Source organism: Ammodytes marinus, assembly GCF_949987685.1.
Source record: "Ammodytes marinus genome assembly, chromosome: 16".
NCBI classification, from domain to species: domain Eukaryota; kingdom Metazoa; phylum Chordata; class Actinopteri; order Uranoscopiformes; family Ammodytidae; genus Ammodytes; species Ammodytes marinus.
Genome location: NC_137220.1, coordinates 27,561,003 through 27,574,138, shown reverse-complemented (window position 1 = coordinate 27,574,138; position 13,136 = coordinate 27,561,003).

Sequence of the window (13,136 nt, the reverse complement as noted above, 5' to 3'; positions counted from 1 at the left end):
GATGCTTGTGTGGGCCAGCTTCATGGCTGTTGATTTAAATTGAATGTTGAATCTCTACTTGGAGCAAGAAGCAAGTGGGTTACCACAGAAACGCTGGGTGCTACTCAGAGCTACAAAGTAATACAAACAATGTCGATATTGTCCCTAAGTAATTTTCTCTGCATCTTTGTGCCAGCTAGGTCATTGGATAACAGCAAGGACACAATAAGTTAAAGCTCCCATATTATACACTTTTCGGTTCTATTATACACCATATTATATGGTCTTAGTGGTCCCTAATACGTTTTTCTTCAATTGTTTGCTGAAAAAAACTTTCAGATAATTTATTGTACTATGCTGATGTTCAGCTAATCTCACAATGGCCTATTTTTTAAAAAGAGCTGCAGCTCCCCTCGTAAATATACAATCTTTGAGCTCCCCCCGCCCCCTGTCCGGAAGCGACAGGGGGCGGGGGGATACGTCAGGCTATACAGGCTAACAGGCTATACGTCATCATTGTTTACAATGATGACGTATAGCCTGTTAGCACAGTTAGGTTTAGCCTACCCATGAGAAGAACCAAGTCTAGTGCTAGTAACTCACTTTGAACAGTTTGACATGACCTATCCTTGTCTACATGAAAGACTATGTTCATACAGATGCACTGACAGCCACAAGCTAATGGAAACGGCATGTTCACAATACAAATGCTGCAAAAGATGGTGGCTACTGCGAAGCTAGCTCGGGAGCTAGCTGCTAACAATACCACTAAAATCAGTGAAAAAATTATCTTCAAAGTCAGACTTCTTCAGTATACCTTCCAACCCTTTGTCCTGTTAAAAACGAGGCATTTCCAGACTGGTGTGGGGAATAGAAATATGTTTTTATGAGCAAAAGCTGAATGCTTGTCCCAAAGCTAATAGCTATACACCAGTCAGGCAAAAATACCAATAAAAACATTTATTTCAGTTTCACTGTTTGAAAAAAAGCACAAGTAGCTTCCTATCCGTTGTGTTATTAAAAACGAGGCTGCTGTGGTTAAGATAAATTAGTGGATTATGCAACATTCATCATGTTTTGCCGTACTACAGGCATCTTGTCGCTTAGCAACAAGCAAACAACATGGGGGTGAAGGAATATTTTTCGAGAGGATCTCGGGGCCGTGGACCAATAAGAAATAGGGGGGTGGACTGCACAGTGGAAGCTTCTGGCATTCCAGTTTTTGACGTCAGAAACGGGGAGAATTCAGACTGGAGTATATTGGGGGGAGAGGTGGAGGGTTTCAGAAAAGGGGAGGGTGAGAAAAGGAGAGAGCTTTCTTTTTTTTGATACTTTGGCAGTCTGTAGGCACACCGTAGACCCATAATTATGTTCAAAAACATCGGAAAAGTGCATTTGCACAATATGGGAGCTTTAAGTGCTATTCTTGTTGGAAGATCCTACAGCGTTACAACTAATCTTTGTTCATTTTTGAGGTAAGAGACACAGTTGTAAACTGCTGGACTGGGTTATCAGGAGGTGTGATTGCCCCGGCTTGGCTGAAGATCAATACAATCCTCACTTTAACAACCGTGAGCTTTGTTTTCAGGGGCATCTTATCAATTTTGTGATAAAGAAAACACCACACAGATGGGTAGGTTCTCCCAGGAGGAAGCTGTAGAAGATCGCAGCCAAGGATGGATGATGTTAAATTTGAAAAACATACCAACAATCTTGGCACGGATACATTTTAAAAAGTATTATTTTTTAGAATTGTGACAAATACAAACCAAGCAGTTTTTTTTATTGGTTTCTCTTGTGGACAAACTGGGAGAAACACTCCCCCCTCCTTATCATTGCAACCTAGTTTGACATTTCTGTACTCCAATTAATTTGTTACTTATTGGCTTACATAGACGGATACCAATACATCTGCAGTAAGCTCATATCAGTGATTATAGAGGCTGGAACAATGTATCAGTCGTGCTCAGTTTATTACTTCTATGTTTAATATTTTTAAGAATTCAAATTATTTAATGATTAATGAATCTTTCAACTGGAAGACTCAACTCCACAATCAGTTTAGCCACAAATGTATCAGAAACACTGTAGGATGGTGATTGTGGTAACTGATGATAGAAGCTCCCTCTAGGGCACAATTCACAGGTCTAACACACCTCATAAAAGTATGTATGAAACAGCATCAAGCCGGTGCCAAACACTTCCCACACACATGCCAATACACAATACAGAAAAGCCTTGTACTCACTCAGTACAGGTACATCTCAAACGTTATACAACCGTTTGTCATTGTTTCCCACCCACATGAGATGGGACCACTGAATAGGGGATGGAATATTTACCTGAAACTGTCAATAACAGGCACACCAAGGGAAGCTGTGAGCATCCCGCTGCTGGGTCTCTGTAGCTGTGACACAGATGGGCCGCCCTCTGCTCTCCAACATTGTGACAGGGTCAGTGACAATTCTGTTGGGAAGTTCAGGGGTCAGCCACCTTACACAGCCTCTGAGAACGTTCAGTTATCTGATAAGACTTCAAACTATCTCAATGCTTTGCACACATCATTGCTACTATGATGTATAAATGTTAGGAAAAAACAATATCATCCTTCTTCCAGTCCAGGTTATACAATAAAATGAGTGTGACAAGGGTAAAACATCTTCTACATGTTGACTGAAGGCTGTAAATACTGTATGATTTCCTCCCTGCTGGACAAAAAACGTCTCCGGAAAACTGTGGAGCGGAGACGAGGTGATGAATAATCCAACACTTCTACTGTGTGTTACTATAAATATTTTGTGATTCACCATATTTGTACAAATGTTTTTTTGTCATAGATGATGGAGAAGTTAGACTGTTGAACTAGCCTACTACATTTTGGTAGAGCAAAATGGCTGAAAAAGATGTGATGATTGTTCTGTGACCAGCTCTTTTTTTTCCGCTAACACAAAGAACATGTCATTGATAATTTGCATAATCAAGTGAGAAGTGTTGATCCTTCAGCAAACTGTTGTCCACCGTTCCCCGCTGACACATTTCACCCGCATATTGGGTGAAGCACATTGGTCCTCTTGACTTTTTGAACAGGGCTCTGAAAATGCAGCTCAAGCCCAGTCGCGAGGTATTTTAGGAGGGTGGAAGAAAAGGGACAATTTCATCTAAATGATCGTATTCACTGAAACATAACAAAAGGTAAAAATGTTGAAGTCTGTATGAGAGATGGTGGGACGAGCACAAACTGTAGTCTTGACACATTTACCAAACACCATTCAGCAGAGAAACAGTAAGCCGAGTAGTGCATGTCACATCGCCTTACAAATCCAACAGCCTTACAACTGAATCCCATAGAAAGACTGACCAAATTAGGCAACGGCCATGATGAGCATGGTTGTAAGTGGGTGAAGTGTTTGTATATACAACATGTTTGAACAGGGGGTGCTAGCCCTCACACAGGCATGTCCTGGATTATGTAGACTTGGTGAAACAGATATAGCTGGGTGTTTTGAAGCCTTTCCTCAAGACCTCTATGGCTGAGGAAGCACAGGTTGAAAGTGGGGATACCAATTATTTTAAATTTCCTGTCTTTTAATGTTTTTATGTTTGTACTGAATTCATTTGTTGCGTGTTGGGGGCATTTCTTGCTATAGCATGACGCTTCATATGAAGCAGTTGTATCGTTAAATCTCAAACGTTGACAGCAAACGTCAGGTCCCGGCAGCTTTCTCAGAATTAAAGAGCAGCAGTTTAAAGGAATACTTCACCCATACGGAACCGGCGTTCTATCATTATAAAATCACTATTATGATATAATGAATGAGGTTTTTCTTCCCTCAGTCTTTCCTCAGTCTTCCCGTGGCCCAGCTGTCCTGCTAATCCTAACCCTACATTTTACCATGTGTGATGTTACACATGGGAAAAGGTAGGGTTAGACAGTGAGACCATAAACTCTCTTTCTGCCTTTTCTCAGGCTAGGATGAACCGATTTCTAAAATGTTTGCACATTTATACTACATAGGATCTCAGAGTACAATACACCTTCATATTTACACCGGTGAAGTAGGTCTTTAATTCACATATATTCATCAGTCACATTGGGAGAAACCTACTGCAAAAAAATAAAATAATACAAAGAACTATTTAAAAGAGCATCACCGGTAACGATTAGAGTATAAAGAAAGATTCCATGATGTAACCGCCTCACAAGGGTAGTTTATCATACCTTGCATATTGGCACACTGGCTGAAGATTAAGATGGATGTCCCTTTGCCCTGCATTTCTCAGAGTGATATAGGGAATAGCAAAGATCTAGCCTTAATACTTTGGCTATTGCTATTGACTATCGCAGTGCATGGGCCCATTAACGATTGATACAGCACTACAAAGTGTGCTGTGTTTAGATATTGGAGAAGGCAGCTGCTGTCAATGTTAATGCACAGACACACACTCCAAAACTCCCAACTCCAGTCTGAGTTCAGTGAGCACTCAAGGAGAAGCTTCCTTTTGGATTTGTGTAATTGTAATATTTCAGGCTGAATGACTTTAAGCTAGACAAAGCACAAAACCCATGTTCTTATGTTGTTGTTTGTTTGAAACATTTGGTTATGGCATTGTTACTGCAAATCAAACAGAATCACTGCTTTTTTAAAAACCTGTTATATGCTGATATGTCTTTCTGTAAAGTAGGCCATCAACAGGAAACATTCATCAGGATGCATTTCCTGTTGAGTCAGAGTGATCTGAATGTAACATGGCCTCGATGTTTTGATATACAATATAAATCATTAGTGTAGTATGGTCACAAACCAGGCTCCATCCTGTACGTGCCATTAAAGGCAGGTTTTCTGGGGGTTTTCAAAGGAATTTGTGTGTAATGTTGGATTTCACTGAAGTAAATGAAGTAAATGAAGGTAGATAGAACACAAGATAAAAGCCGGAATGCACTGAGTGATAATTCAATCAATTGAGACTTGATACATTTGTGGTTGAACAACATTGCACAGAGAGAGAGCGTAACAATGCTGAAGACTGGCTGAGGACATCCCAGCAGTTTCAGAGCGAAAAAAAAGAGAAAAGTCAAGGTTCTGATGCTGATGGAGCATTTCCAGAGTCCTGTCTTCGTTGCAGCAACCAAGTGTCAGAGCATGATGCTCCGTCTCCACTGAACTCTGCCTCACCCTATTATCAGATAGTGGGGCTCTCATGTAGCACTGTCATGCTCAGTATAACATCTGAAGCCCTAAGGTTATGAGTGCAGCGTGCTTTGCCTTTGCTTATTTAGTAAAAGCACGGGAAACAAATAATACACAAAGCAGCAAGGAGAGCGATTGCACTTTGGTGGAAAAATGTGGACGCTCCAACACTGGCAATGTGCATTAAGGAGCTGTCAAGCTGTAGTGGACTGGAAAGATTGACTTATAATGCTAAGGGCAAGCGGAAAGACTTTATTAAGCTCTGGGAACCATACATAGCTGTCATGCCAGATTAAACATTTTTAAATTTTATTTTTATATAGCTATATTTTATTATTTTATTTATATTTATTTTTTAAATAAATTACTTAATTAGTGTACTTAAGATGGTGCAAATGTTTGTTTCTGTATGTTGTTAAAAAAACGACAATGAAAAAATAGTGAAAAAAATTATAATAATACACAAAGCAGTAGCTTTAGAGTTGTACCGCATTTCTGCTTTAGCAATTATGCCTCTGCAATAGTATATTTCAGAAACAAAAGCAGAACAGTGAATGTGACCTTTGTATTAACAAATGTAGGTAGGCCTCATCAATTGCAAGGAAAGTTCTATAGGCATGGGTGACTCAGTACAGCTCTGCATTTAGGAAGCTGAATAGATAGATTGTTGCCCGGGGGCATTTTCTGAACCGGACTGTTATTGTGTTTTTTTCCCCAAGAGGTTTGTTTTTTTAATCCTTGCTGCTCCCCTTTGCCCGCATTCATGTACGCACTCCCCTATTGTAATCTGATTTGCTAGACAGTGTAATCAAATGAAAGGTAAGTACTCTCCAACAAACAACAGTAATTGTTAGGGGACATTGTATTGAGCCATCCAACATGCACTTGAGCACAGAGCTGTTTGAATGTTTTGGGGACATTTAGGGATTAGCGTCATTCATTTTTCATAGTCAGTGCATTTTTCACACAAATATGAATAAATTAGCAGGCTTTTCTCAAACCAACAGCTATCTGTCCTGTCAATCAAAGGGAAATGACCTTTTGGTGTGTCTGTTAAAATGTTGGGTCAGTTGAAATGTGAGGTCCCTCTGGCTCTGCCTGTGTAACTCTTAAATCAGATGTGCAACAATAGCGATAAGAGCTCATGGTTAATTCAAGGGAACAAGAGCTAGCAGGGCTAAACAACATGTTCCAGAGGACCCGGATTGGTCTGAATCCCCAGTAGTCATATCATAACAGCAGAATATATAAAGCTTAATTGGCCTCACACCTTCAAGCCCATTAGTTCCACTCCAGATCCCATTAGACTCCCTTCCTTCTGCATCAGAGTCTTCTAAGTAGACATATTGCACGTAAATCTGCACAAATAAAGCAAGTGAGGCATACAGACATTTGTCTTCAGGGTGTCGTCCTCTTGTTTTTGTGGTTTTGCTTAATTTCTTTATTTTTGAAACAGTAAGAATCAAAGCAGTGAATGTTCACAGAAGGGAAGGCCTCATTTTGTGTTAATCTTTGGAACTACTGTACATTGATGGTACAGTATATTGAAACAAATAATCGAAGCCACCATTTTATGAAACAGAATATGGATACAGCCTTTTTTTCATTTTATAAATAAAAAAAATGCCATCACAAAAATAGTATTGCCTTTTCAGCATGTCTTTAAGAAGAAAATGTATCATACATTTATAGATATAAACTTATGAACAAATGCTTCTGTAATACTCTTCAGATAATATATACTGTATCTTAGTTGATATGAGTGCTTTAGAAGTTGGGATTTGTATTTAGTATTAGCTCCTTAGAGGTATATAAGGTGCTGGGATAACCGAGAAAGGTTGATTTATAAAATGAAAAAAGGCTTTATCCACATTCTTTTCTGTAAAAACTTTGGACACATATAAGTTATTATAATTCAATTCTGATTTTAACTCTGGCAATTTCAAACACCTAGTTTAGGAGGTTTTAAAAAAAAAATGCAAATGTACGCATAATTAGTTAGATATTATTGTAAAAATATAGTGTTTTAATGTAACTAGCAAAGTTTCATGATGATATCTATATATCTATTTTTACCCTATTCACCTGCAGCTTCTCTCCTCCATTACAATAGCCTTTACTTTAAGAGGGGATAACTGTTACGGTAAGTGGCAGACAGGCAGGCAAATAGGACCCAGATGCAGACAGTTAAACTAGATGACTATTTATTGTCCAAAAATATAACAAAAAGGCCAACAGGCAAAAAGTCCAGGAGAACAGGACAGAACATACACAGGACAGCAACACCAACAGGTACAATGCTCAGACAGGGAACAAAGAAACACTTGGAGTTATATACACACACACACACACACACACACACAAGACAGGGTAGACAACGAGAGACAGGTGAAACACATTAGGGAAGGGAGCAGTAATCAAACAGGAGGGAAACATGACAGGACATGGGGAGGAACAAGACAGACATACCAAAATAAAAACAGGAAACACAGGGAACCACCAAAACAAGACACGACAAAGACAGAACATGACAGTACCCCGCCTTAAAGGTCGCCTGGAAGGCAAGGAACCCCTTCTGGAGGCCGGCAACTGAGAAGACCCACAGGCGGCCGGCATTGGCGAAGACGAGGGCCAGGAAATTCTTCTGGCAGGGAAGGTAGAGGGCGGACCCCTTCTGGAGGAAGGCGAGGCAGAGAGCGGCCACCCCCTGGAGGAAGGCGAGGCAGAGTGCGGGCACCCCCTTGATGGTCTGGAAGGTCTGGGGGGCAGGCCCTCTCCGGCAGGAGCGAAAGGCGGTCCCCCTCGGGCAGGAGCGAAGGGCGGGCCCCCTCGGGCAGGAGCGTAGAGCGGTCCCCCTCGGGCAGGAGCGAAGGGCGGTCCCCCTCGGGCAGGAGCGAAGGGCGGTCCCCCTCGGGCAGGAGCGAAGGGCGGGCCCCCTCGGGCAGGAGCGAAGGGCGGTCCCCCTCGGGCAGGAGCGAAGGGCGGTCCCCCTCAGGAAGGCGAAGCGGCCGGTCCCCCTTTGGAAGGCGAAGAAAGCAGGCCTCCCCTGGCAGGCCTGGAGGGCGGGTCACCTCAAGAAAACATGTAGTGGGCTCAGGAACTGGACAGTGTTCTTGAGGTTGCTTGAGCGCCTTCAGGAGCTGGTAGCTAGCATGCGGGGACTGGTAGCTAGCATGCGGGGGCTGGTAGCTAGCATGCGGGGGCTGGTAGCTAGCATGCGGGGGCTGGTAGCTAGCATGCTGGGGCTGGTAGCTGGCATGCTGGGCCTGGAAGCTAGCATGCTGGTTGCAGGCGGCCGGGGGCTGGAGCTTGCTGCTGGAAGCCAGAGGCTGGAGCTTGCTGCTGGAGGCCGAAGTCAACTCGGAAGCTGGAGGTAATGGAAGGCAATCCAAACTCACCACCCCCACCCTGATAGTCCGGCAGGAGGAGGCTGGTAGCTGGGGCCCGGGAGCAGAGGCTGGAAGCAGGAGATCGGGGGCAGAGGTTTGAAGCTGGGGACCGGGGGCAGAGGCTTGGGATTGTGCTGGTAGCTGGGAGGCCAAACCTCGGATGGGTATAAAAAGTTATTTTCCCACTCCGGTATGAACTCCCAGAGCCGAGGCTGTAATACCACAACTCGACGTGCCAGCGTCAAGGCTGCCTCTCGGTGGTCGAGTGTGGGGCCCTTCTCCCAGGCTTTTTTGAGGCAAGAAATAGTAAAATTCCCTCCTCAAGGTCCACCTCAAAAGAGCTGTCTGCTGGGTCCATTTCGGGTCCGAGCATTCTGTTACGGTAAGTGACAGGCAGGCAAGTAGGACCCAGATGCAGACAGTTAAACTAGAAGACTATTTATTGTCCAAAAATTTAACAAAAAGGCCAACAGGCAAAAAGTCCAGGAGAACAGGAAACACAGAACATACACAGGACAGACTGAGTTATATACACACACACAAGACAGGGTAGACAACAAGGGACAGGTGAAACACATTAGGGAAGGGAGCAGTAATCAAACAGGAGGGAAACTTGACAGGACATGGGGAGGAACAAGACAGACATACCAAAATAAAACAGGAAACACAGGGAACCACCAAAACAAGACACGACAAAGACAGAACATGACAATAACCACTAAAAAGCTACCAATATAAAAGGTATATCACATCAAAACCTCTTCTAGGGATGTATAGGATATACAAAATCACAACTACAATGTCCCCACCCAGATGGTACCGATATCTGGTCTGGCCCATGGACTATATAAAGTACCTAAACTTTCAGCAGCTCTCATAGATTTTCTTAGGGGAGTTGAATTTCAACTTTTTACGATGTGTTAATAGACACCTTTACAAACACATTGGTGAAGAAAGCTAGTGGTAAGGTATGAAATGCTTCACCTTTACTCAAAAGAGATATTGTTTTAATATAAGAATAATCTTAAATTGGTTCTGAATCTTTGTTGAAGTTGATTGATAAAGTTAAGCATGAGTATTTATATAATCTACTAGGAGGAGCTGTCCCCATGCTTTCAGGAACATATTACACAATGTGCTATTTTAAAACTCACATGACAATTTAACAAAAATGTAATGCCAGTACAACAGTACAAGGGTTGGGACATAAAAATAGGGTCAGGGACCATACAGTGTTGGGACTAGGGTTGCAAAGGAGACGGAAAGTTTCCTGTAAACTTCAGGAAACTTTCCATGGGAATTTAAGATGGGGAATTTTGGAAATATTCAAAATTGGGAATAATGGGTTTAACCGGAAATGGAGCTATAAACATATACATTTTTTATTTTGTCATAGGCGCCATCCATGCAAAATAATACAATTAAAAAACATCACATTTCAACATATGTATGTGTAAGTAGAACTTTATTAAGTTTTAATTATTTTATTGAACAATCAAACAAATAAATTAATATTGAGTAAAATATTAATCATCCCCCGAATGAGCTAAAAAATGTGGCCTCAATAGTCCAGGGCTTTGGACATCACCTGTGCATGTAAATTGATGTAATGGAGGAATGCACAGTGCATGTTGGGGGCGTGGGCTCAATACCCTTGCAGTAAGCAATGTGCTATGAGATTGAGGATTAGCATAGATATTCTGGCGTGTACTTGCATGGAATCTGCTTTGTAAAGATTATGCTAAAATAAATGTTCCCCAACTATATTTAAAATCACTGTTAAGGGCAAACCTTCAATTTAGTTAATTTCCGGTTTATTCCCAAAATTCCGGCTAGTTCCCATGGAAAGTTTCCAATTTAGAAAATTCCGGGAATATGCAAACCTAGTTGAGACAGAATTATTTTTTGCTCTCTCACTCTGGCAAACCCTCTCTCTGTCTCTTTTAGTCATCTCTGCTGCCTACAGGACTCTATGAAGCACTCGCTCTGGTTAATCATTGCTTCTACTTGGTGCTAAATTGCAGAAAGTGGACGGCCGGCGTGTTAGGAACTGAGTCTCTCTTGCTAAATATACAGTAAACAGTATGTGTAAGGAGGGGGGGGGGGGCTTAAAACTCATACCATCAGCAAGAGCATGTGCTCACTCACATGCATGTCAGCCTCTGCTCACTCTACACACTCAGAACAATGTATGATCACTTTCTCAGGTAAGAACCTTTGTATATGTGACACATTTACAGTACCAACATTTGGTATAGCAGAGCTCAAAGGCCTGGTGGGACTGATATAGTTGTAATCTCTTGTTTTGTTCATTAGAAAGAAAGAAAGAAAGAAAGAAAGAAAGAAAGAAAGAAAGAAAGAAAGAAAGAAAAAAAGAAAGAAAGAAAGAAAGAAAGAAAGAAAGAAAGAAAGAAAGAAAGAAAGAAAGAAAGAAAGAAAGAAAACCTTTATTGTCTGTGTGACAGAAATTCATCTTTGACAGGGCAGGTTTGATTTGCACGAAATAAATAAATACATACAAGACAGAGACAGTCCAAACAATGACAATACATGAATGCCAAAAAATGCAAGCAGTGCAAAGGGGTGACTGAGTGGAGTGAGATATGTTGCCTATTTGTGACTGTTCAGTGTGGTGATGGCAGTGGGGATAAAACAATGTTTTGTTCTGTGCTTGATGGTGAGGGTGTTGTACCAGGCTGAGATATTGAAAGTGAGTATGGATTAAATGAGTGAACAGTAAACCACTAATTAAAATGTCCTTGCTGACATTAAAAGCTCTGAGCTTCCTCAGATTGGCCTTCTTGTACACAGAGTCAGCATGCTGTGAGAAGGACAGAGATGTGTCCAGCTCTGTCCCAAGGTATTTAAAAACCTCAACCTGTTCAACTGGCTGACCGATGTTGCTGCTCAGTGTTCCCCTGCTCCGACAGCACAGCTCCTTGGTTTTGTCAATGTTGAGTTCCAGAGAAATTTCCTGGAAAGTTATGGCCATGTTGTTCACTGTCCGATAGTATTCAGACAGTGCTCTTGTGGGCTACTAAGGCCATGTCGTCTGCATACTTTAAAAGAGGTACTCCAAAAGGGTCAGAGTTCCACTCCTCGTTTGGCTTTCTAGGCAAACTGGATCCAGTCTTCTTCGGGCGACTGTGTGTGAACGAATTGAACCAGGAACCCTGTAAAGTGTCTTTGAGTGCCTAGGCAATAAAGCGCTATATAAAACCTATCAATTATTAGTAGAAAAATGTGTGGGCAACTGTGGCTCAGGTGGTTAAGAGGTTTGGCCAACGATCCTAGGGTTGGCGGTTCGATCCCCGCCCGGCCACCTGTGTCATGGTTGTTGTGTCCCTGGGCAAGACACTTCACCCACCTTGCCTTGTGTGAATGTGTATGTTTGCTGTATGTTTGAGGTGGTGGTCTGAGGGGCCGATGGTGCGGAATGGCAGCCTCGCTTCTGTCAGTCTGCCCCAGGGCAGCTGTGGCTACTATCGTAGTTTACCACCACCGGTATGACTGTGTGTGAAAGAGTGGAACCTGGAACCATGTAAAGCGCTTTGGGTACCTTGAAAAGTGCTATATAAATCCAATCCATTATTCCTGCTACCATGCTGGAGAGATGGTCACCTACAACTCTTGCCACGCATTTGCACAGTACCGATGTCAGGGCAACTGGCCTAAAATCCTTTGGGTCCTTAGCATGTGTCTTTTTCGGAATAGGAATGATGGTGGTTTCCTTCCACTGGTGGGGAACAAAGCTGAAATCCAGAAGGCTCTGAAAGAGCTTGGTGAAGACTCCACTTAGCTGAGTGGAGCAGTCCTTACGCACTCTGCCTCTGAGCCTGTCAGGGCCAGGGGCTTTGTGTGGGTTGACTGGGCTCAGAACAGAGGCCACCAGCTCCTCATCTATGATGAGAGCCTGGTGGGATGGACTGGGGCTGTAGAGGGTCCAGCTTGTTGCGTACTGCTGCTGTTGAACCTGCTGAAGGTGTAGTTAAGCTGCTCTGCAAAAGAGGTGGGGTCTGAGCAGTTGATCCCTGCAGGTCTGGTGGCTCTCCCCATCATGTTTAACCCCTGCCATGCCTCCCTTGCATTACCAGAGGTGAGTTTGTCTTCAACCTTTTCCTTGTCATTTATTTTGGCCATCCAAGCCTTCCTTCTGAACTCCTTCTCTAGTTCCCTCACCATGTGAGTATCACCTTCCAAAACAAATTGTTTGGATGTATTGTTATTTGTTTGGTAGGAGTGACAGTGTCCTCACAGAATGATATGTAAGAGATAATTACATCAGTCAATGAATTAAAATAATTCCCACAATCATCAAGAACAAGTCCCAATATGTCAATTCAAAACATCCCCTCAATGTTTCAGAGGTCTCCTCCAAAAATGTATATTTTTTCTCAACAGGTACTCCCCTTTTAAGCTGTGACTTGTACTTTGGCAGCAACAAAATAACTTTGTGGTCAGAATGTCCAATAGGAGGACGGGCTTTAGAAATGTATGCATTTTGAATGTTACCATAGCATAAGTCCAGTATATTGTGCATTCTAGTGGGGACTGGAACATATTGCTCCAGGTTTGGTAG